Source organism: Parasteatoda tepidariorum, chromosome 7 (genome assembly GCF_982258835.1).
Source record: "Parasteatoda tepidariorum strain Cologne lab strain chromosome 7, Ptep-v5.0, whole genome shotgun sequence".
Taxonomy (NCBI): domain Eukaryota; kingdom Metazoa; phylum Arthropoda; class Arachnida; order Araneae; family Theridiidae; genus Parasteatoda; species Parasteatoda tepidariorum.
Genome location: NC_141761.1, coordinates 34,023,513 through 34,046,595, shown reverse-complemented (window position 1 = coordinate 34,046,595; position 23,083 = coordinate 34,023,513). Strand labels below are relative to the sequence as shown.

General features: G+C 31.3%; 1 protein-coding gene across 2 annotated transcripts in view; it reads left to right on the top strand.

Moving 5' to 3' along the window:
* The window catches only part of LOC107457525 (rho-related GTP-binding protein RhoE-like), a 251,988-nt gene that overhangs the window by 175,781 nt on the left and 53,124 nt on the right, over positions 1-23,083 (top strand). The gene's annotated exons all lie outside the window — the stretch shown is intronic.

The window sequence follows — 23,083 nt, the reverse complement described above, 5'->3', positions numbered from 1 at the left end:
TAGCCCATTGTGCAGCTCTAGTGCGACGTAAATCAACAACAACAACTTTAATAAAATTGTAATTCTTCCTCATGAACGCAAATGTGCAGTGCTTAGTGACATCGTATTTCTCCATTTTAAACATACAATTAGAGGCATCTCGTTCTTCCTCCAAAATCTCTACAATACAACGATTGCTGACCTATTTTCTACCCATGTGGTAACTTTAGTTTTCTTTTTGAAATTTTCTTCTGAATTTTATGTTATCTCTTTTTTAGTTTCATTAAGGATAAGTCACTTAATTGAACAAAGTTACAAGGTTTATATACAAGTTACAAGGTTATTATAAAGAATATATAAATCTGTAAGCTTATGTGCCAATTGTAAACAATTATCGCAAGCTGTAAAATAGTCAAAGAAAGAAAATAAAAGGCAGAACAAAAACAGTTTTAACGGGGGAATCGAACCAGCTACCTTCAAGCTTAAGAGAATTTCATGAACGTCTGGCAGCAGTTACTTTTCTTAAACTTTTTCCTTTGATACAAATGAAAAAGTACTTGACTCCATAAAATATGTGCTACAGTCATGCATTTGCCAAATCTCTCAAAGATATAAATTCATCAAAACAGTATAATCAGATAAAATGTTATTCAGAATAATTAGTTTAATTTTTTACATAATGAACAAATTTTTATCATCGAATTTTTGAAAATAAAAATAATTGCCGCACATTATATTTTTTTCGATTTATTTATTTTAAAACGTTTTTGATTAATTTCATCTCAACAACTTTGCTCTTAACCAAATTATGCTCTCAAACAATCTTCACACTTTTGAAAAACCGAAGAACTGAGAGAATGAATTACTGTAGCGTATCAGTAAAATGCATACAAGATTGTGGCTTCAATCGAAGCTGCTAAATCAGAAATTTGGATCATTAGGAGGAGAGGTAATAACTCCCAGCCATGATAGATGCTAATAAGAACGTAGTTGAATATTAAAAAAATTTAAATAAATCCGTTCTGTAGAGAGAAAATCAAATCCAATTTTGATTTGATTGTTAACTAAAGTAATCAGCAATTCGTTGCTTTGAAACTAAACCAAGGTAACTCAAAAAAGCAAGTTCCTCAGGAGAGCGATTTCTAACTTTTCAGGAACTTCCACAGCAGGTTGACTCGAAGCTATGCCGACTATTGCAACATAGTTTACATTAAAAAAAACCTGCTTCTTAACATTTTCCAGCGAACCAGGCCTGATTCTTGTAGCATTTCAAATTTTGTAGAAATTTCGAAATAAGTTAAGGTACTTTGAGTTTCAGCACCTTTCTCTAAAACTTTTATTAAAAGTGAAGAGTTATTTCAAAATACAACGATGTTCATCAAAATATCCTAATATCCTCCGTATTTCATTTCAAATTTTGACATACAACAGTGTAGGAAAAAAATCGATCTCCTGAAAGACTTGCTTTTTTGAGTTACCACGGTTTAGTTTCAAAGCGACGTTATCTCCTCCAAGGTTTTGTTGCAACTGGCACACTGCTATACTATTCCCTAAAACCAAGATGGCTTATCGCGCCAATGTGATAACGATTAATCTGCTCTCTAAATTAATTTTATAGAACTATGAAGATAACACGTTGTTTCTCTAAAAGGGTGATTTTTTTTACACAAGATGACCCAAATATCTCATTTTTCGATTTTTTTTGAGTTACTACGGTTCAGTTTCAAGGCGGCGAATTGACGACAGTTTGAGATTTATCCTTAGTGATAATTCGAAGACAATACTGGCGTATGCACGCACTACACTAATACGATTTTGATCGGAGAGTAGATGGTGGTAAATATCACTCGGTCTACGTACCATGCCTTCCATACACCCAGCCGTAAGCGAACTGTCCTGTGTTTGAAACCACTTTAAATATTAGATTAAATTCCTATCCATTAAAACACGATTGGAAAAAGCTTAATCCCATCAGGTATCCAGTCTTTAGCACAGGGGACTGAAACCCAATACAGGAAACCCAATACTGAAATCCAATACCACGCGAACTGAGTGTCTTGATTGAATGTAAAGTTTAATGGCACAAGATACAAATTGGAATATGCTGCTCCAAACAATATGTTGAAGCAGATCAAATGGTTGTGGACTGAGTGGCAAATTCAATCTTAAATTGCAACTTAACACCCCCCACATAAAAATCACATAGATTAAAAAATTATACGGCTTGTTTCTAATGCTGTTACATTATATCTTTTTTTTTTCAAACTAAACTATAGTATTGCAGAGGTGGCCAACCTGCGGCACGTGAGCCACATGCGGTTCTTTGAAGGATTATTTGTGGCTCTCGATAAATGTACCCGAGATCCCTTTTAATTTTTGTGCTATTATATCTTAAAAAATTATTATCGTTCCGTATGTGTTTCAAAATGTCTTTTAAACTACTGAGAACAAATATGAAAGACTAAGTGCAACGTTGCTCAATTCAAAGTGAGTTTTTCATTTCCAATATAATTATGACACAAAAAGCATCTGGAGAATTAGCAAGATCAAGCTCTAACAATTAAAATTAAATTTAAGTCGACGTCTATTGCTGAATTTTGGAAATTTGTACCAGAATCGAAGTATCCTGAATTAAACACGGCTGATTGTAGAATTATTTAATTCGGAACAACGTACTTATGTGAATCATTTTATTCCACTTTAAAATTCGTGAAATCCAAAAACCGATCAGTATTAACTAACCAGCATCTCAAAGAATTACTGAGAAGTGCTGACATCAATTATTCACCAAATTTTAAAGAATTATCAGGAGAAGTAAAATAAATGCGTTTAATTTTTAATATTTAAATTCTATACACATATTTAGCACTTTTACTTATATGTTCTCAATAAATAGAATTTATGTAAAAAAATTTTTTAATACCTTTTTTCATATCCTTTAAATACGTATTTAATGGCGTCTCGCGAAAAATTTCAAATTTTGAAAAATGGCTCGACTATCTAGGAGCTTGGCCACCCCTGCTATATTGTATACTATGGCATACCAAAGCAAAACACTTCTAAAACAGTCATGGTCTTGCTGATTAAATTTAATTAAGTCCGTGCTGAAAATCCATCCTAATTAGATGATAAAATGACTTCAGCATTTAGAATTTCTGATACAGATGAGCTAAATCTATTAACTTAGTAAACTTATCCTCTTGATCTGCATAAAGCCATTTTTCTTAGGCATAACAAACAGCCCTTTGTCGCCAAATCCCAACAATATCCCCAAGCCAATTTATTCCTTTATTTATTCCGGTCGATTTGGCGAAGATGTCGACCTTGAGAGAAGAGAGTCTTCCTTTCAAAAGCGATACTGTCTGTACATGCCACTGGTAAAAACCTGATGGATTAGGGTAGTTCATCGCTGGAGTTATGTTCTTTTCGACATATATCCGATAATGGCGAATTGTGTTTCTCGATTAACTTGAGATTCCTCCTCTGGGGAAATACTTCGAAGCATTGAACGAGGCTGAAACAATATGTTAAACAAAGTCCTTTAATTAATTCGATATGAAGCTTCAGGGCTTTCTAAGAATATTTCGCCATTAAATAATAAGCCATCTAATAATAAGAATTATATATAAGTGTCTTTGGATAAAGAATTTAATATTAGTTAAAGTTCGGCAAAGTAAAAAAAAATAATGTCAAGAAAAATTTTAATGATTAAGGATGCACTAGGTAAAATGAGGGTGGAAAATTAAAATTTATATAAAAATAAAAACATTATCCAGCCGATCGAATTGTTATTGAGCAAAGACGAGATTTACAATATCTAAATTAGTTTGATTTCTGGAAAGTTGAGAGACGGGATGACAGATTATATTTATGTGAAATTCAAATATTTTCTTCACTTAGTTAAAAATGATTAAAATGTTATGTATTGCATTGGTTTTAAACTTGTGGATAAAACTTGCGGATAAACAATCATCCACAAGCAAAATTTCTTCAATGTAGATGGATATTTTATTTACGTTGCACTAGAGCAGCATAATGGGCTATTGGCGACGATCTGGGAAGCATCACTGAGGATGATCTGAAAACGTGCCAACGGAATTTCGATCCTCGGCAGAGGGGATGGCTCCCCTGCTTTGGTAGCCAGACAACCTGTGCGCGAAGTTAAGCACTTTACGAAAGAACAATTTAACGAATACCGATACCGTGCACCCTCGGTGCCTAAGCAGGCTGATCAAAGTGACTTGCTGGTGATGCTTGACTTAGGTGTTCTACTGGGAACCGTGTCTTTAGGATCAATCCACTGAGGGACTTCAGAATCTTAAAGATGTCAAGAAACAAAAATGTCGTTGAAAATTTTTTTCAAGTAAATTCTATCTAGAATTTTCTTAAGTCTGTTTATAAAAAGAAGGGTGATTTGTCTTTAGAGGAAAGATATAATTTATCGGTGCAACTTTGATTTACCAATAAATATCCTGTTGAGGATGAAACTAACGCATGTTATTTGATGATGTTTTTCTTATTTTTAAAGCCTGCTTATGAATTGAATAACGATAGAGATTTGCAGTCAACATGAAATTTTGTGCTTTCGGGATAAAAGAAAAAACTAAAAAAAGAATGAAATTCAATGCTTTAAAATTATTTCTGATTGTGTTTTTAGAAATTTTCTATTTTTAGTTTTAGTTATTGTTGTTGTTGACGTATGCCTGCTTAGGCAGAGGGGGTGCGATAGTTCTTATTTTCCAGTGGCGCCATCTATGGCCAAGAATTCGAATTCTGCCACACCATACGTCACACCCGTTTATAGGGAGGACCCATTAATACATCCATTCATTCATCCACAGATCGTAATTTTGCCCTGAATCAGAGAACGATCGATCTCCAATCCAGTACCCCCCAGAGGTATTGATTTGTTATGGGAACATGGATGACTTTTGCAGCTCGACAGATTTAACGTGCTTCGGCCAGTGGGTTTCGAACCCGCGAACTCTCTGACATGGGCCCATCGCCCCACCGACCAGGTTATCCTGCCCTAATTATTGTTGTTTTTAATATTAGAGAAAGATAAAATGTTTTCTGAGATTAATGAAGGTATAGATACCGTATTTGTACAGTGAAAAACTGCTTCTTCCAGCTGTGTATTGAACTTTAAGAACCAGTGTAAAGATATATTTAAAACAATCACTTATATATTGGAATTAGTAATTCATTACAGGCCTTTATTATAATAATAAAATTGTTTATGTATTGCTGCGTCTTAGATCCTAAAATATAAATGTACTTTTTTTTAATTTCGAAAGAAATTTTTTTAAAGATAAAATGCGTTTTGAACTTATTTTAGTTGTGGATTTATCATTGTGTATTTAAAAACATTCTTCTTAATCCGGATATTGAGCTACAAAAATTGCTCTAAAAATTAAAAAGTATTTATAATAATAAAATTAAAATGGAAAATACTAAATCATCCTCATATGTATTAGGTTTAGTTAGTTTCAAGTCATGATGTTAATAATATTGCTTTTGTGTTTTTGTATTAAGAAAACAGCCATATTTTTTAATTTAGAAGAGTAATTTTGGAGAAAAATAGACGTGCTTTCAGTTTATTTCAGTTGTAGATTATGACTGTATTAATATAAATATTTACTTTTAACCGCATATCTAGTAGTATCAAAATATCCGTAATAAAATATAGTACTCCCTTAGTATCATAGTTAGATATAGTTAGATATGTTATCCCTTAGTATCAAGAAGTACTGTAAAAAAGAAAATATGTCTTAGGCTTAAATGTCTTAGGCTTAATAATCAATTAAAGACCGTAATTATGATACTTTATAATAAGATTTTTTCGTGTTTATGTATTCTAGACTCAGAAATATAGCTTTATTATGTTATTAACTATATTTAAATATTAACCAGAAATATATTTCTTTCTTCATTATATTTAGTTAAAGTAAGAAATAAATTCGAACATACCTACATTATATTCTTATTTTTCTTGATTTATATCCCACATATTTTTAAAATTTCATCTAGTTATCTCACTATAAAACTTGTAAATAATTTTTTTAAAGTTTTATGTAACAAAAAATAATTTGTTAATATTTTGTTAAAGAAAAAAGGTATCTCCAAGAAAAAAGTATGAGGAACAAATTAACTGCTTAGTCTTAACTCTTGAGATCGCTGTTATTGACTGTTAATGGTGGTAAGAATGTTTTACTTCTGAAAGCAGGAAAAAAAAATATTCTTCCACTACACTGCACGTGCGCATTAACTACGTAATATATAAAGGAAAGAAAGATTATTGAATATACGCATTAGAGAAATTGATGAGATCTTTAAATGAAATTTTCGTCAAGGAAAAAGCTTTCCTGTGATACCTAATAACGTAATAACATCATCGTCTTTAGTACTCTTTGATGCCTTCTTGTTGTTCTCATTGCCGAATATTGAAATTTAATGTAAATGATGCTCTCTTTTTCTGTTATGAGCAAATTTTATTTTTACATTCTACATAAATAAACTTCTCTTTACAACCTTAACTGTTACATTTTATTATTTAAATTTAAAAAGATATTTTCTATACTATCCTATTCGCACGCTTGTTTGTATAATCTTGCAATCGAAATTACGTTTGTTTTCTGACTAACTAAAGAACCGAAATTTTAATTAGAGCTTCGTACTTTTGTGACAATGTAAGTTTTAATCATTTCTAAACTGCTATCTAAAGAATTTAACATCATTTTGTGATCAAATACAATTAATCGTCCTAAAAATTCTGATAACTATTTGATTAACTAGAATGCTCTAATATTCCTTGAAGCCTTGTGACTGATGACAATTTAAGTTATGACCAATTCTTGACTGCTAAAATCATAATGATTATTGTATTATAACTTCAGGGAATTTATCGTCAATCACTTTTCGATTACTACCCAACTAACTAGATGGCGTGTTGCATCTAATAACAGTAAAAACTTCAATTATTTTCTGAAAAATGAAGCAAAATATGTCACAATAACTTCGCCAAAAAGAAAGTATCGTCATTCAAACTTTTGAGCAATTTACAAATAATTAAACTAATGTGTTCAACTGATACTTTGTGCCTGATTTCTATAAAAATTATAATTGTTCACTAAATATTGAAAGCCAAATCTATGACCTAAATTGAATTCAAAACTTTCTAACATAAAGAAGGCAATTCTAAGAAGAATAAAATAATAAAATAAAGATTTTAAAATCGTAAACTTTTAAAATCGAAGAAAAGAGTTTCCTTGTCAAATTTAAAATGAAAGACATAAAGTGCATCACTTTTAAAGACGTGGAGGACGTTTTTGAGATAATATTGAAAGAAGTTCATTATAAATGTGATGGCGTGATATTTTGTCTTAGATCTGATAAAAATAAAATTACTTTTCTATTTTTTAGTTTACCTGAAAAATGCAGTTTTTCTAGTTTTTTTTATCATGTAAATTTTAATCTTTTATAATTTATAAAAAGCTTTACGTTCAAAATCAATAATTTAAAGGCATAAAAAGAAAATATTTCTCTTTAACTGTTGTAAAAAAATGCTTTAACATAGTTTTTTATTAACAAGATTTTTATAACGCTCTAAGTGATTTTATTGTCAATGAATACTTATATATTTCGAAAAAAAAGTTCAGCTTTCAAAAAATACCTAACATGATAAAATCTTGTTGAAATAGGGAAAAATAACATTACTTATATGTTTTATTTTTCATGAATGAAAGACTTTCTATGCTGACACTTCTCGAATTTCATATTTAAGTACATAAAGTTTCAAATTGTAAGGAATTAATCAAAGTTTCACTAAACTACTGAGTTGAATTTTAAAAATGTTTAAATTGCAAATCTATTTTAAGTACCTTATAAATTATGAAACATGATATTTTTCAAGATAATGAGATATATGAGATATATCATATGCCTATTCATCAGTTGTAAAATGCTTTTCATACGGAAAGTTAAATTGTATTTCTCTCTATCCAATGTTTGTGTATGTGTGTCTCTTATAATTCTAGAACTGTTTGTGCTAGCCTCCTGAAATTGCAACAGAGGATAAAAAAGGTAGTTTTAATTCCAGAAATTAAAAAGAACTCGTTCAAAAATTTTGATTCTGTCATTATATGGAGAGTCTTTTCAAAAATGTGATTTTTTTAGTGACTTTAAACTCGCCAATGATATGAATTAAACTGCAAACGATTTTTTTTCTTCAAATAATGTAAAGATCCCTTCAGTGAGGTGTGCCAACTTCTGTCAGTAATGAAAAAAATATGTTGCTCATTATTTAATATTTAATTTTTTTATTTGTTAACTTTGAAACTCAACAATACTTAAAGGTAGTAGCATGGGCACATTACGTCGGCGAATCAGTATTCCTAAATTAATCTCCAAACTACGCGTTTATTTTGTCGTAGTTATATTTTTAAACATGTTTATATAAAATTAAATAATTTAATGTCAATGGTAATTGAATTATAAGAAATGTGTTCTAAAACGCAACATCAATAGAGAAATAGCACTAAATATTTTGGGTGAAATGTAAAAAATTGTCATATTATTATATGCACCAATGATGCTTATTTAATATTGGTAATAATTGCTAATTGAAATAAAAAGATGCCATGTGCTAATAAGTAAAAATAATAAAAATCGTGCTTATTCTTTTGAGGAACCGTTAAAAATTATCATACGATTATTTGACATCAACGATGGTCATAGGTTTTAATTGATATAAAAAATAAGTTATGTATTAAAAAATAAAACTGATGACGAAAATGCACTTATTCTTTTAAGGGAACCGTAAAAAAAGGAAGCTGTTATTGACACCAATGATATTTAATTTTGGTAATAGTTACGAACCGAAATAAAAAATTAGTTATGTACTTGAAATTAATAGCGAAATTGTATCAAGTTATTTAGAAGAATCATACAAAATTACCAAGCTTTTATTGATGCCAATAGTATTAATTAATTTTGTAATAGGGACTACTGGTTCGATGGTAAATGGTGCAGTTTTAATTAGTACCAAATATACAAATATTTATACAATTAGTACCTTTAGTACCTATAAAAATTGCGCCAGTATTTCATAGTTTTAATATAGGCACTGTGGAAAAAGGTTTTTCATGGCCTCTCCAAAAACATAAGTATAAGAGAAAACTGCTTAATTGTGGAGATTTTTTTATCATGATGCCAAATACCAAAGCTTGATGCCAAATGTAACTAAGAGGAATTATTTTTTCTTTGATGGAATGAACTGTTAAAATGTTTTTTGCTAAATATAAAAACATAAAGATAACGGGAATAGAGAAAAATATCAATATATAAAAAATTGATTTTCTTTTTAGTTTTATTGATCGTATTGGCTTTATTGATTGATCTAATTAATTTAATAGATAACACTGCGGAATCCTTTCAGTTTAAAGAAAAGTATCTGCAGTTTTCGATGACAAATCTTAGCGCGTTTAATTATCCGCAAATTATATAGATGGAAATAAACCAGTTTATATTCATAAAAACGTATTTTTTCTCGATGTATAATATAATAAATTTAGAATTGAAACACACTCCACAATCTTTTTCATTTATAACAGAATAAGACAGATTCTGATAATGTAATTAATTAAATGTAGCAAACCGCAGAAGAATTTCAGTTTAGAGAAAAATATATACAATGTTTTATAACAAACATTGCATCTTGAAATCTTTCTGCTAATTAGACGGTTGAGAATGAACTAGTTTATAATCTATGCATAAAATAGAGTAAAGAATTTGTGCGTGTATGTATTCCGTGTTAGTTATAAGCCATATGCTATAAAAATTCGACATTCAACATAAAGCTAAATAAGTACAATTGAAAACAAATTACGAAACCCGATTCTTAATCAGATTTTTAATACAGCGAGACATTTAAAAACTGGAGTTGAAATTTTCTCATTGTCTTAGCTGAAGCTATTGCCTTAATGTAAATTATGGACACTTCAGTCTTGTTAAATATTTAAAAGATATCATAAATTATGTTTACTAGCACGAATCCGAAAACTTATTTATTGCGGGATTTATAATACTTAATTATATTTTATTTCGTTATGACAGGGTATTTAAATGATCAAAGAGATCATGGTTGTCTAGGTGGAATACCTCCCCAAATAAGCATTTATAAGGTTATTTGAAACCACTTGTTTATTTTGTTCATAGTTATGCTTTTGAAACGTGATAGTGAAAAACAAAATAATTTAAAATAAACGGTAATTGAAATGAATGAAAAAGCTAGTTTAGGTAGCAGACACTATTGCGGTAAGGAAAATTGGTGCTGATATGCCTTTATATTTTTATGATATATTTTATGATATATTATATATGCCAATGATACATGATGTATGGCTATGATTATATGATATATTTATACACCGAAGAGCCATTACATTATGACCACCCTCCATCTATAACAACGGGCTCGCCCAGGTTTTCATGGTTTCTCGCCAGAAAACAATGTTTTCATGGGGCACTTTAGGACCCATACTCCTCATAGAACAATCCCTGACGTCTGTGAGCTACTTGAATATAGTTGCAGACCAGGTTCACCCATTCATGGCAACAGCTTTTCCTGCGGGGGATGGTGTTTACCAACAGGATAACGCACCATGTCATAAGGGTAGAATCGTCATGGATTGGTTCGAGGAGCATTCCAGTGACTTTCAAGTAATGTCTTGGCCCCCAAATTCACCTGACCTTAATCCAATAGAGCATTTGTGGTTCTACTTGGAAAACCAAATTCGTGCTGCCACGCTACCCCTCGCAATGTTAGGGAATTGCAGGACCAGTTGGTGAGCTCTTGGTAGCAGATACCTCAGACTATATATCAGCACCTTGTGGAATCAATGCCACGGCGGGTGCTAGCAGTTTTGAGGGCTAAAGGTGGTCCTACATGATATTATAGCAGGGTGGTCATAATGCAATGGCTCTTCGGTGTATATGCCTTTATATAATGTATGCTATATTTTATGAATAAATCTGGTGCCGATTATAGCCCCACCGATTCTGTAAATTTTATGATTGTGTTTTTGCAACCTTCCAAAAATATAAATACAGTTAAAAACAAATTGATTGCGGTAAATTTTAACTATCAAGAGTTGCCTCAAACAAAAGCATTAAGATAATGATAGTGAATAACAGTTAATCCTCATTTTTATAAGATGAATTACTCAGTACATGTTTTGCTTAATCTAATAGCGTAAAGTCACAGAGAAAGGCAACAAATAATAAAAAAAACAAAAAAAACATTGGAATTATTAGTTTTATTACTTGCGTTGGCATTTGTCATATAGTTTGTGCATGATTTAGTAATGCCTTTCAGTACTGATTTATGATGCTAATTTCTTCACCTTGTAAGAAGACGTGTAATTAGCAAGTCTAAAATAATGTTACATATGGAACTTTAAAAATAATATTTTTTGAAAATTATTTCTGGATATTTCATTACTCCATTTAAAATCATTATAGAACTAAAGTCTGTATAAAAATTGTTTCTCATTTTTCTCACAAGGGAAACTAGGGAAGTGTGACTCGTCAATTTTGAAATAAACTAGTGGGCTCTATGCCTTATGAGGAATAATTTTAGGGGGAAACATTCGTTTCGGCCAGTAGAAGGTTCTGTGAGAGATAAAAAATAATTCAATGTATAGAAAAATCGGTATTTTACTACTTTAATGCAGACTATTAGTTATTGTAATTGTCTCATACTCCAATTAATTTTGTGGTACTTTCACGTACTATATAATGCATATTTATTGTCAAAATTGATTTCGAAAATTTTATATATCTGTAGTTTTTCAGAAAAACCTGTTAGGTTAATTTAAAAAAAAAATTGACATCAAATTTTTAAAAATTTTTTCCAAAAAACTTTCCAAATTAATTGGAGTATGTAATTGCAAATCAATTAATTAATTAACAATTAATTAATAATTTATTAATGATTAATTAATTTTTTGACTAATTTATCAACTAGAAAATTAATTAATTATCCAATTAATTACAAATTAATTGGATTATGAGACAATTACAATAACTAATAGTCTGCATTGAAGTAATAAAATACCGATTTTTCTATACATTGAATTATTTTTTATCTCTCACAGGACCTTCTATGGGCCGAAACGAATGTTGCCCCCTAAAATTATTCCTCATAAGGCATACATCCCACTAGTTTATTTCAAAATTGGCGAGTCACACTTCCCTTGTCAGTCTTTTCTTACGGTTGCTGCGATCTGAAGTTTATTAAAGTTTATATTTTAGAATATAAATCGTTGACTTTAAATAACAAAGAAGTTTAAATTAAAATTTATTTTAGGAGTTCAGTATTTTTTCACATTGCTTAGTTAAAGCATGCTATAGAAACATTTCGTGCATTTTTTTCGAAGTAATAAAAAACCTAAACTACTGAATACTTCCAATTTTAAACATTTTTTTAAATCGTAATTTATGTTTATACTTCGTCAAAAAAATCGAATTGCATTTTTGTCAGAATATGATTCTTAAGTTGTAATATTTCTGAAAATTGTCAAAACAAATTTCAGTTTTTGCATGATTTAAAAATGAATGCCTTGCAAATCACATAAAAGAAATGTGCAAATGTCAAAAATAAAAAATAAAAAATATTTTTTAAATATATTTTCATCGAATAAAGAGAAAAAGAAATTTCATTACGTTTTTAAGAACAAGCTTGATAGTGCTACATGATGCTTATTAAGTAAGACAGAAAGCAATAAGTGGCGTTATTTGTAATTCAGAGAAAACAACATTCACATTCCTATGAAGATCATTACTTCGTATGGATGTTTTCAGTAATTGCTTTGTAATTCTTTTGGCAGAGAATTTTTGGTTCGTCTCTGATAATGTTTCATTGTTAAGCTTTTTGTTTGTTGCTACTTTAGCTTTCTTTAACATATATTACTCTATAAAATTACGCTGAATAGCAGACAAATTGCTTGTTGACAAAGTCATTTAAAGAGTTTTACGATTTTATAAAATCTGTCGAATGTCAGATGTCATTGTTTAAGATACAATAATATACCTTTTTATTGTGAAATATATCTGGCGTATTTTGCTTAAATTGTTTCTGCCTTTTACAGTATTAAGATTTATTATATTTTATTTAGAGATTTATTTTATTTTTAAAAGTTATGCAATCCATTAAAAAAAATTTTTTTTCGATATCTTAACCACACTATTTTTATTTTTTTGACTGATTCTGATTGAAAATTAATATCTCTTTTAACTCTCTTTATTTTAACTCTTTTTATTTTAACTTTATCTAAATTATCATTGTTTATGTATAAATAATAACATAATGATTTTTAATATTATGCTAGGAATCGGCTACACACCACAACCAGTCGCCCACAAACACACACGCATTTATATATACACTCATGGACAAAAAAATTAGCGAACCAAGAAAAAATGGCGGGATCGTAACGAAACTTGCAAAGAAGGTACAAGTCGGGGAGATATGCAAATGATTAAAAAAGCAGTAGACCATAACGTATAGCCGGTAGAGGGCGTTGAACGTCGTACTCTGTGGAGTATAAAGCAAGTAACCAAAGCTTATTTGAGTGTGCTGAATACTTTACATAGGAAGAGCTGAGGTAGACTTGCCATTACGCCGTGTTCGAAGACAATATGAGTAGTTGTCGCAGTTTGAGAGGGGGAGAATCGCCCCGATGATGGAAGCTGGGTGGTCAACTAGGCGAGTAGCTCGTCAATTAGGCCGCTCTGATTGTGTTGTGAGGAGATATGGGACCAGTGGACCCGAGAGATGTCATGTACACGAAGACCAGGCTCAGGACGCCCTCGACAGACCAGTCGTCGAGAAGACCGCCACATCGTAAGAAATGCACGCGCACAGCCAAGTGTTTCATGGACCGCCATCCAGGCACAGGTAGCACCTTCACTAGGGACCCCGTGTCTTCTCGAACCATACGAAGGCGCCTGGCTAAAGGACAGTTGGTATCGTGGCGCTCATTACGTGTGCAACCCATGACGCCCACCCATCGACTCGCCGTGTACGAGGAAACTGGACTGAAGTGGAATGGTACCAGATCGTCTTTAACGACGAATCCAGATTCAATCTCAGCAGTGATGACAATCGTGTTCGTGTGTGGAGACTCCGTGGTGAACGCCTCAATCCTGCCTTTGCTGTACAGAGACACATCGCCCCCCCCCCAGCTGGTGTGATGGTATGGGGTGCCATTGCCAACAATACATGGTCACCCCTAGTATTGTTCCTTTGCACCATGGCAGTCCAGCGGTATGTCCATGAAATCCTGCAACCACATGTGTTGCCACTCATGCAACAGCTCACAGGAGCCATTTTTCAACAAGACAATGCTCGGCCTCTTACGGCAAGGGTGTCACAAGACTATCTCCGTACTGTTAGTAACCTTCCTTGGCCTGCCCGATCCCCAGATTTGTCTCCAATCGAACATGTCTGGGATCATTTGGGACGGTGAGTTGGGCATCCCACGAGTTTGAACGAACTAGAGGCAAGGTTGCAGCAAATATGGAACGAAATGTCTCAAGACATCATGCAGAACTTGTATGCCTTAATGCCCGATCGTATCGCATCGTGCATTCGCGCTAGAGGGGGTCCAACGGGGTATTAACTCCTCCGTTCTTTTGCCTTTTTCTCTGAAATAAATTATCCTTTTTCTTTGATTTTCTAATCATTTACTTATATCAAAGTAGTCATTACGTATGTAAAATTTCGTTTCATTTTGATGACTCCTTCTTGGTGCACAAATTTTTTTTCCATGAGTGTGTGTATATATATATATATATACATATATATATATATATATATATATATATATATATATATATATATATATATATATATATATATATATATATATATATATATATATATATATATATATATATATATATATATATATATATATATATACATATATATATATAAACAGACGTCAAAAAAACTAAAACCAAATGTCACCATCTATTTTCTGTCATTAAGTATTACCTATAAATTTTCTATTATAATATTGTTAGATGACTTTGATAAATAGTTAAAACTTGGGAACCATTCATTAGTTTGCGGAGTTAAAATTAAAAAGAAAAACTAGGGCAGCAATGATTAATGATTATCTCTCATTATAATTCATCTTATAATAGAATTCTCGTAAGCAGTGCTAAATTATAAAAATGTTATTTTTTTTTGTCTGCATCTATATTTAAAAACTGAAAAAAAGGACCCGTTGTGCCAATAATCCCTTATACCACTTTTCGTACATACGTATGTGTATACAGATACCCAAGGTACAATATATCGCTATTTTAATAATAAATAACAATTTGTTTTTAGCACTATGTTGCAAAGTTTGGACTTTATTTATCTAAATGTTGTGTTGGAGGGTTTGAATCAAAATTAATATAAATTTCTTATCATTATATATTTTCTGCTTCACTGCATCAAAATGATCTTTTTAAAGCTTATATAAAATTTACTTGTAATTATATACTTTTTCAAAGAATTTTGTTTCTTAAATTAAGTTATTATTTTTCAGCTTAGGTGTTACTTAGAGAATAAAATTAAATTAAAGAAAAATCTTTTTAATTTGATAAAGATCCAATTTTAGAAAAGTAGTTTACATATGAAGTTTCCAATACTACAAGCGTATTTCTCATTAAGATTTTAATTTAGATAACAAAATCTATATCTGGTTTTCTTTTTACACTAATTAGTAGCTAGAATTTCATTTTATCATTAAAATATGTGTTTACAACATTAAAATACTGAGTAAAAGCTCTTTTTTTAACCGAGTAGGAGAAGACTTTCTCTTCATTATAAGAAGATGGAAGATTCAACCTCTTATAATTACACACCTCTATTCTTCCATTGGCATAGTAATTAAAACTTGCCTTTTACAACATTCTAGAGAAACTGTCAAATCTCAGAAAGGTTTCAAAATGGCGACTTAGGAAGAAGCGTGATATATTCAAACAGAGTATGCTGTTAACCTTTCGATGGAAGTAATTAAATGTGCTGAATTTATTCTTTATTTTAAAGTTTAAATAAGTGCTTTCGTTTTATTTGTTTTCACATTTAAGACTCCAAAAGCAGTGCATTCAGTTAGAATGAGTTTTAACTTTGTTTTAATTTTAAAAATTAGATTTGACTTAACAAATCTCAACAGACCAAACTTAAAAGATCTTTTTTCTTTTAAAGAAAACCCTAATTTTTGAAGCTTATTTTAAGAACAGCTATTTTCAAAAATCATTTTCAGAAAGTTAACGTATTTAACGGAAAATAAAAATTTATTTTAAACTTATCCTCTTTTTCTTTATAAATGTATTTACAAAATGGTTTTGTAGCCCAAACATTTTAATTAAATTGTTGAAAACGGGAAAACAGTTTCTACTTATAGTGATTGACTCTTTAATTAATTAAAATTTTGAATTTCAATGAAGGCATTTTTAGTTATAGCAATTTTTAATGCAAGCATGCAATAGTTGAATTAATATTTAGGTGAATATGCATAGTTGTTTCGCTAAATTCAAGGAAAATAATAGTTTTTTTAAAGTTCAGAAACAGTAGATTATTTAAATCAAGAAAAAGGTGTTTAGATTTATTGTATTTAAAAAATGTTTCTTGCAATAATGAAGTGAATCTTCGATGACAGTTTTTTTAATTAAACTTATTTAAAATATTCTAACTACATTAACTGCATAGCGAATGTATAAAACGATGATTTTTTAATCAGTTTTGATTTTACTAGCATTGACAAGTGAACGATGTGTCTCAAAAGTTAGGTTATTTGGCAAATTTGCAATGATAGCCTCCAAAATAAATAATTGTCTTTAATTAAGAATTATGAATGCTTAGTAGCAATTTGTGTGTTTTAAGGAAATTCTTAACTCTATAATTACTTCTGTTGCAACGTTGCTTCTATAACAACTTAAGCAGCTAAGTGCTAAAAGATGCTTCAAAGAAAGAGAATTCTGTTGCGAGTGAGTTGTGCTTGAATCGCCGAGTGCTATTGTAGTTTAGCATTTTTGACTTGGTTTGCAATACGCAATACCACTAAGCTTTATTCGCCAAGGACTATTTGGAGCCCTAACGACTGCTGTTATACAGCTGTTAGTGGGCAAGGAAGGAAATCCACTAACTAAAATAAATTGTCTTAAAAATAACCCCAGTGTAAAAATTAGTTAAACTTAAAATTTAATAGCATTTGCGATTAAACTTCTAAATTGAGCCAAATGTAGAGTATGTTGCATAAGCTGAGAAAATCTGAAAAAAAGGGAGCCGAAAAAGTAGGAAAATCAATAACGCTGCTCGGGATCGCGATGTCCATGTTTATCTAAAATTAGCTACCTTGTATCAAATAAACTAATGAGGGAAAATGCAAAAGTAACAACTTAAATTTTGCCGGAACGGTAGTCACAATAACGAAACACATTATGTTTGACTTGCGTGGTTATGTCATTCTTGTTATGACGCTTACAAAGATCAAGAAATATGGTTTGTGGTTTTACCCATGAAAGAACGATCAGGATCATGCCCCATATTTTTGGTTTTATTTGTATCTTTAATAAAAAAAATGCTGAGCCATGTATTTTAATTATGGTAAAAAACTTGTCTCCATCAATCCGACAAAGCAAATTTACAAATATCGTACGTGTTAATAAAAATTTTAATTCATTCAAATCAAATAATCTACTTGCTTTTTCAACTTCAAGTATTTAAATGAATTATCAAAGAATATGTCTAACATTTTACAATTGTTATTTTTAAATTCCTCAAAGAGCATGCACGATCCATCTGCAGTGATGTGATCGCCTAATATATGCACCGAAGTGCCATTACATTATGACCACCCTGCTAATAACATGTAGGACCACCTTTAGCCCTCAAAACTGCTAGCACCCGCCATGGCATTGATATCACAAGGTGCTGATAGGTAGTCTGAGGTATCTGGTACCAAGCCCTCACCAACTGGTCCTGCAATTCTCTCACATTGCGAGGGGGTAGCACGGCAGCACGAACTTGGTTTTTCAAGTAGGACCACAGATGCTCTATTGGATTAAGGTCAGGAGAATTTGGGGGCCAAGACATGATTTGAAAGTCACTGGAATTCTCCTCGACGATTCGACCCTTATGACATGGTGCATTATCCTGTTGGTAAACACCGTCCCGAGCAGGAAAAACTGTTGCCATGAATGGGTGAACCTGGTCTGCAACTATGTTCAAGTGGCTTAAAGACGTCAGGGATTGTTCTATGAGGATTATGGATCCCAATGAGTCCCATGAAAACATTGTTCCTGGGCGAAAAAACATGAAAACCTGGGCGAGCAAATTGTTATAGATGGAGGGTGGTCATAATGTAATGGCTCTTCGGTGTATATAAGGAAATGATAAATCTAGACATTTAAAAACTGAATCTTATTTCTACCAGTAGATCATATAAGCTATGCATGCATTTTTTTCTGATTTCTCAAAAGATTTTAAACATTGTTAGTCAGGTAAAAATGGCCTTGGTCGAGTATTGTTAAAATAATTTCTCGCTCTTTCATATGTTAAACGACTCTTCATAGAACTTGTGATCAACTTTCATAAGCATAAATATTTCAAGAAATTTCATCAATAAAATCTCAGCAACCTTTTTACGGAGAAAAAATTCTTTTTATGAATATTCTCCATTCCTTTGAATTCAATATGCATCTAAATGCTCGAAGAAAATGACTCCAGTGAATTTACCGATCAAGTCATTTTTCCCCATAAGAAAATGTACTGTATTACTTTTTTTCTCCTTTACAGTCCAAAGAATCTTCAACCATTGGGAAAATATAGGGATTGTGCTTGGGTAGGTAGAAAAGGGAATTTTCTACCCAAAATAGAAGACGGAAATGTCATTCAGGGTATATGTGAGACTATTTCCTTTCCTTTCAATTGTTTTCTTTTTATTCATTTCTGGTCTTTGTCTTTTAAATTCAGCACATTTAAATAGGCGTATAGGTTTTTATATAAATATTTTGAACTTCATTTTCTCATTCCAAATGAAAAATCCATCGCATTTGGGAATAAAATTCAGATATTCTTTTAAAGCTTAATGTTATTACTGTAGAAATTGTGAACCGTCAGAAATTGAGGTATTTTAATAATAACTCATAGCAATATATTCATCTATTCACACTGTATGTGCGACATTATAAAATTTTTAAAGATGTCAATAACTTCCCTATTTTAAACATTTACTTTCTGTTCAGAATACATAATTTAATACTTAAATATTGTGATTGTAGATTAAAGATGTTTTCCCCTTGTTTTAAACTCGAAGAAAATTTGCAATTTATAGGAGTAAAGTGATGTAGATTGTATGCTGTTCGTTTGTCCATTGTAAGAAAAATTTTTTGGGTAAAAAGTACCGATTAGAACATTACCAGTGCTTTTTACTACAAATTTGATATTTATCACACAGTTCACTGTAGAAATGGAAACGAGAAATTTTTACCCTAGTGCTAAACAAGCTTCACAATGCATGTGCAAAATTTTTCTCCGAATTACAGTATTGCTAAAGGGTAGAAAATGAGGCTAGAATTGTAGGTAGCCCTTAATAGGGCCGTTTTTTAGTAATGCAATGTAATCTAATAACAATAGAATAGTTAATTGATTAAGATTAATTCATAAAAGTAAATTAATTTAGCCAAAGCCGACCGGCCTTTGTAGGGGGCAGGGAACTGTCCCTGCATCAGAAAGGTCCTGGGTTCGAATCCCGGGCAAGGCATGGATGTTTCTTACTCTTTGTGTGTGTTCTATGTCCTTTCTCCTTTGTGTGTGAATGTGACCCGCCCTGTAAACGGGTTGTGGTTGTGTGAATGGCGTGGCAGAAGTCGAATTCCTGGCCATAGATGGCGCTACTGAAAAACAGGAACAATCGCACCCCCACTGGCTAATACCACAAAAAAATGGCCAAATGGATAAAATTCATAGAATTGTTTTGGTGGAATAGTGGGGGGGGGGTAAAATTGTTGCTTACTATAAAGGATAGGAAACAGAAACTTAAATTCTGTGTTTTTAAATAACCAACGCGTAAATTCTGTGTTAACTACAAAGAAACTTGATGAGACATGAAAAAAATACATCACGAAGACGTACAACACATATGAAAAAATGACTCATCAGAGTTCATCTTTGGCCCCACATAGCCTTTGTTTGCTATTTACATTTATGTAAACAAGGACTTTCATTCTTATGGGACTTCTCACGGCCTTGTAAAGGGTTGATTTAAAACAAAATCTATCCTAAGAGTAAGAGAAGACTACACTGTTATCATGCTAATATTTGAACTCGGGGAACATGTTTAACAACCCAATACACTATTACCTGTACCATCCCATCACAAAGCAGAATTATTTTAATACCGGATAAAATAGGTAAATAAACACTTTGTGGCACTATATATAACGGAGGAAAAGAAAGCCATTATGGCCCTCTGTTGATTTTAATATAAACTACTTTCAATTGTATAAAAAAGGACATTTCAGTAACATTTACCACCTAAAAAATTAGGACAGTTTTCTTATTTTATTTTGGGGCATTTTTCTTATAATAACATTTTAGAGCATTATGGCATTTTAAGGAAACTGCATACCAAATGTTTTTCAGGAATTCGAAGGTACTTACGAACTTCTCTATCATAGTGCATCTTAATTTCAATGATACAATGCACCAAAATCAAAAGGGACCACCCCGAATAACATTTGATCTAATGTTCGGATCTTAATGGCTCAATTTTAATGGCTAGAGAGGATGACCTCAAATATGCTAATTAATAAGTGCAGGCGATATTTTAAGTTGCAGAATCAGATTTAAAAACGTACTTTCTCTGAATAATTATAACTTTTTTTCGACGAATTCCGATTTCTGACAACCAAAATACAGCGAGTAGTCACAATCTGGGAAATATGGTCCCCACAGTTTGGTCAGGAGAGCACCCTAAAGGTTGAATCCTGCAATGTCAATTTCATTTTTTGTGTACTTCGCAATATCTCGAAAACTTTTTAAGTGAATTTAAAAATTACAATTATAAAATTCGCTTAACCAAAGATAATTCCATGCAAAGAATAAGTTTTAGTAAATATTATTTTCTTCATACTTTTATTTAAGACTGGTTGAAAAAGTTTGAATTGTAAGGCATAATATTTTTGACATAATTTTAAAAAATGTATTTTTATATCGTAAAATACAAAGTTTGAACAAAATCGGTTGAATAGTTTCTGAGAAATTGGATCTTAAGTATCTGACCATTTTGAAATTCGAGTAAGAAAATGGTAAAAAAAGTAAAATTAACATTAAGGAGTCCAAACTTTTGAGCCCTCTCCTGATCAAAATATTGAACCATATTTCCCAGATATCGGCCACCCCCTATATTTTAGGGGTCAGGAAATTGAATACGTCGAAAAAAGGTTTGTTTATTCAGAGAAAGTACGTTTTTGGGTCAAATTTCGTAACTTTATCGTCTTCACTTATCAATTAGTCCCCCCGAACAAATAAAAATGAGTCCTAGAATCTGATCATTAGATCAAAAGTTATTCAGGCTGGTCCGTGTTTGCTCGCATAAACATTTCAAACTGCAACAATTCATAAGTAAAACCAAGTAGAGTTAAAATTTTAGTTCAAGTAAGTAATTTGAGCGATAATTTGACACCTTGGAAATTACCATGAGCTAATTATTTATTTTTTATATTTCAAAAACATAAATATATAAGATTATTATTATTATTATTTTTTCTTAATTTTACCTCTCATACCCCTCCTTTCCCTTGTCAGCAAAAGTAGCAAATCGGAAGACCATTCTGTCGTAACATTTGATTGGCCCCCTTCACTGATAACATAAATGCAAATATTTTTTCAAGTACGGAAGTTATTATTTAATAATTATTTGACAGTCATATATCAACCACTGTACAATTTAAAATAATTGAGAATAAAAGTATTTTAAATGGTAATTTAAAAATTTTCAAATTATATCTGCGATACCAAAGTATTTGTCTTTGAAAGTTAAACTTATTCCTTAGTACTAAAGACTTATGAAAACTAATTTCTTTAATGTTCCCGATTCTCAGAATATTTGAGCGTGTTTTAATACCCTGGAGTTTTCTCGTATTCAGTTACAAAACTTAAAATTTGCATTTTGAGCATTCTTAATTTTATGAAGCATGCTGAACTTATCAGAATATTTCTACGTCTTTAAACGCGTCAGTTTTCAGGTAATTTAATTAAAATTTAGAGGGAGAAATTTGTGAAAAATCATTTGTGAAATGTTTTGTATAGATGCTAGTTACCTCATAGGTCTTAAATATTAAATGAATTTGAAAAATTAAAAAGAATAATATTCAAGAACTTTTAAGACCATGCTTTTTTTAGCCCCCGTCCAGATGTGATATAAAATGCTCTGTTTCGAAGAAAATTATTTTTTGCGAACTTTTGAAAGCTTTTTTCTCTTAACTGAATTTATTTTGCAAATGATAAGAGCAACTTATTTTGTTTTTATACTAATGAAATAAATAATTAAATTTTGTTTCCTTTCTCGGGATAATAAAATGAGGCTTGTGGTTTTCCTCTCGATGTAACGCAAATGCGGGTTAGTTCTATCAAAAAATTCTCCTCGAAATCAAATTTGACCCAATACTTGACACAGGAGTCCTTTTGTCTTCTGGATTGGGCTCAAAATTATAAGGCTATGGAGTTGAAAATTAGTAGTCATGAACCCAAATTAGGTCGGCTGTTCAACGTCGGTTATAAAATAAAGTGAAATAAAATTTTAATGGTCCGAGGGGGTGATCTAAAATATGCTAATTAGTTGGTGCAAACGAAATCTTGAGTTATGAAATCAGACATAAAAAAGGAATTTTTTTCCACTGGATTTTGATTTATGACTCGCAAAGTGTAAGGAGTAGCCGCAGTCTAGGAAATATGGTCCTGAGAGTTTGGTGAGGAGAGCTGTCAAAAGTTTCGATCCCTAAATAATTTCACTTTTTGCGTATTTGGCCATCAAAAATTTTT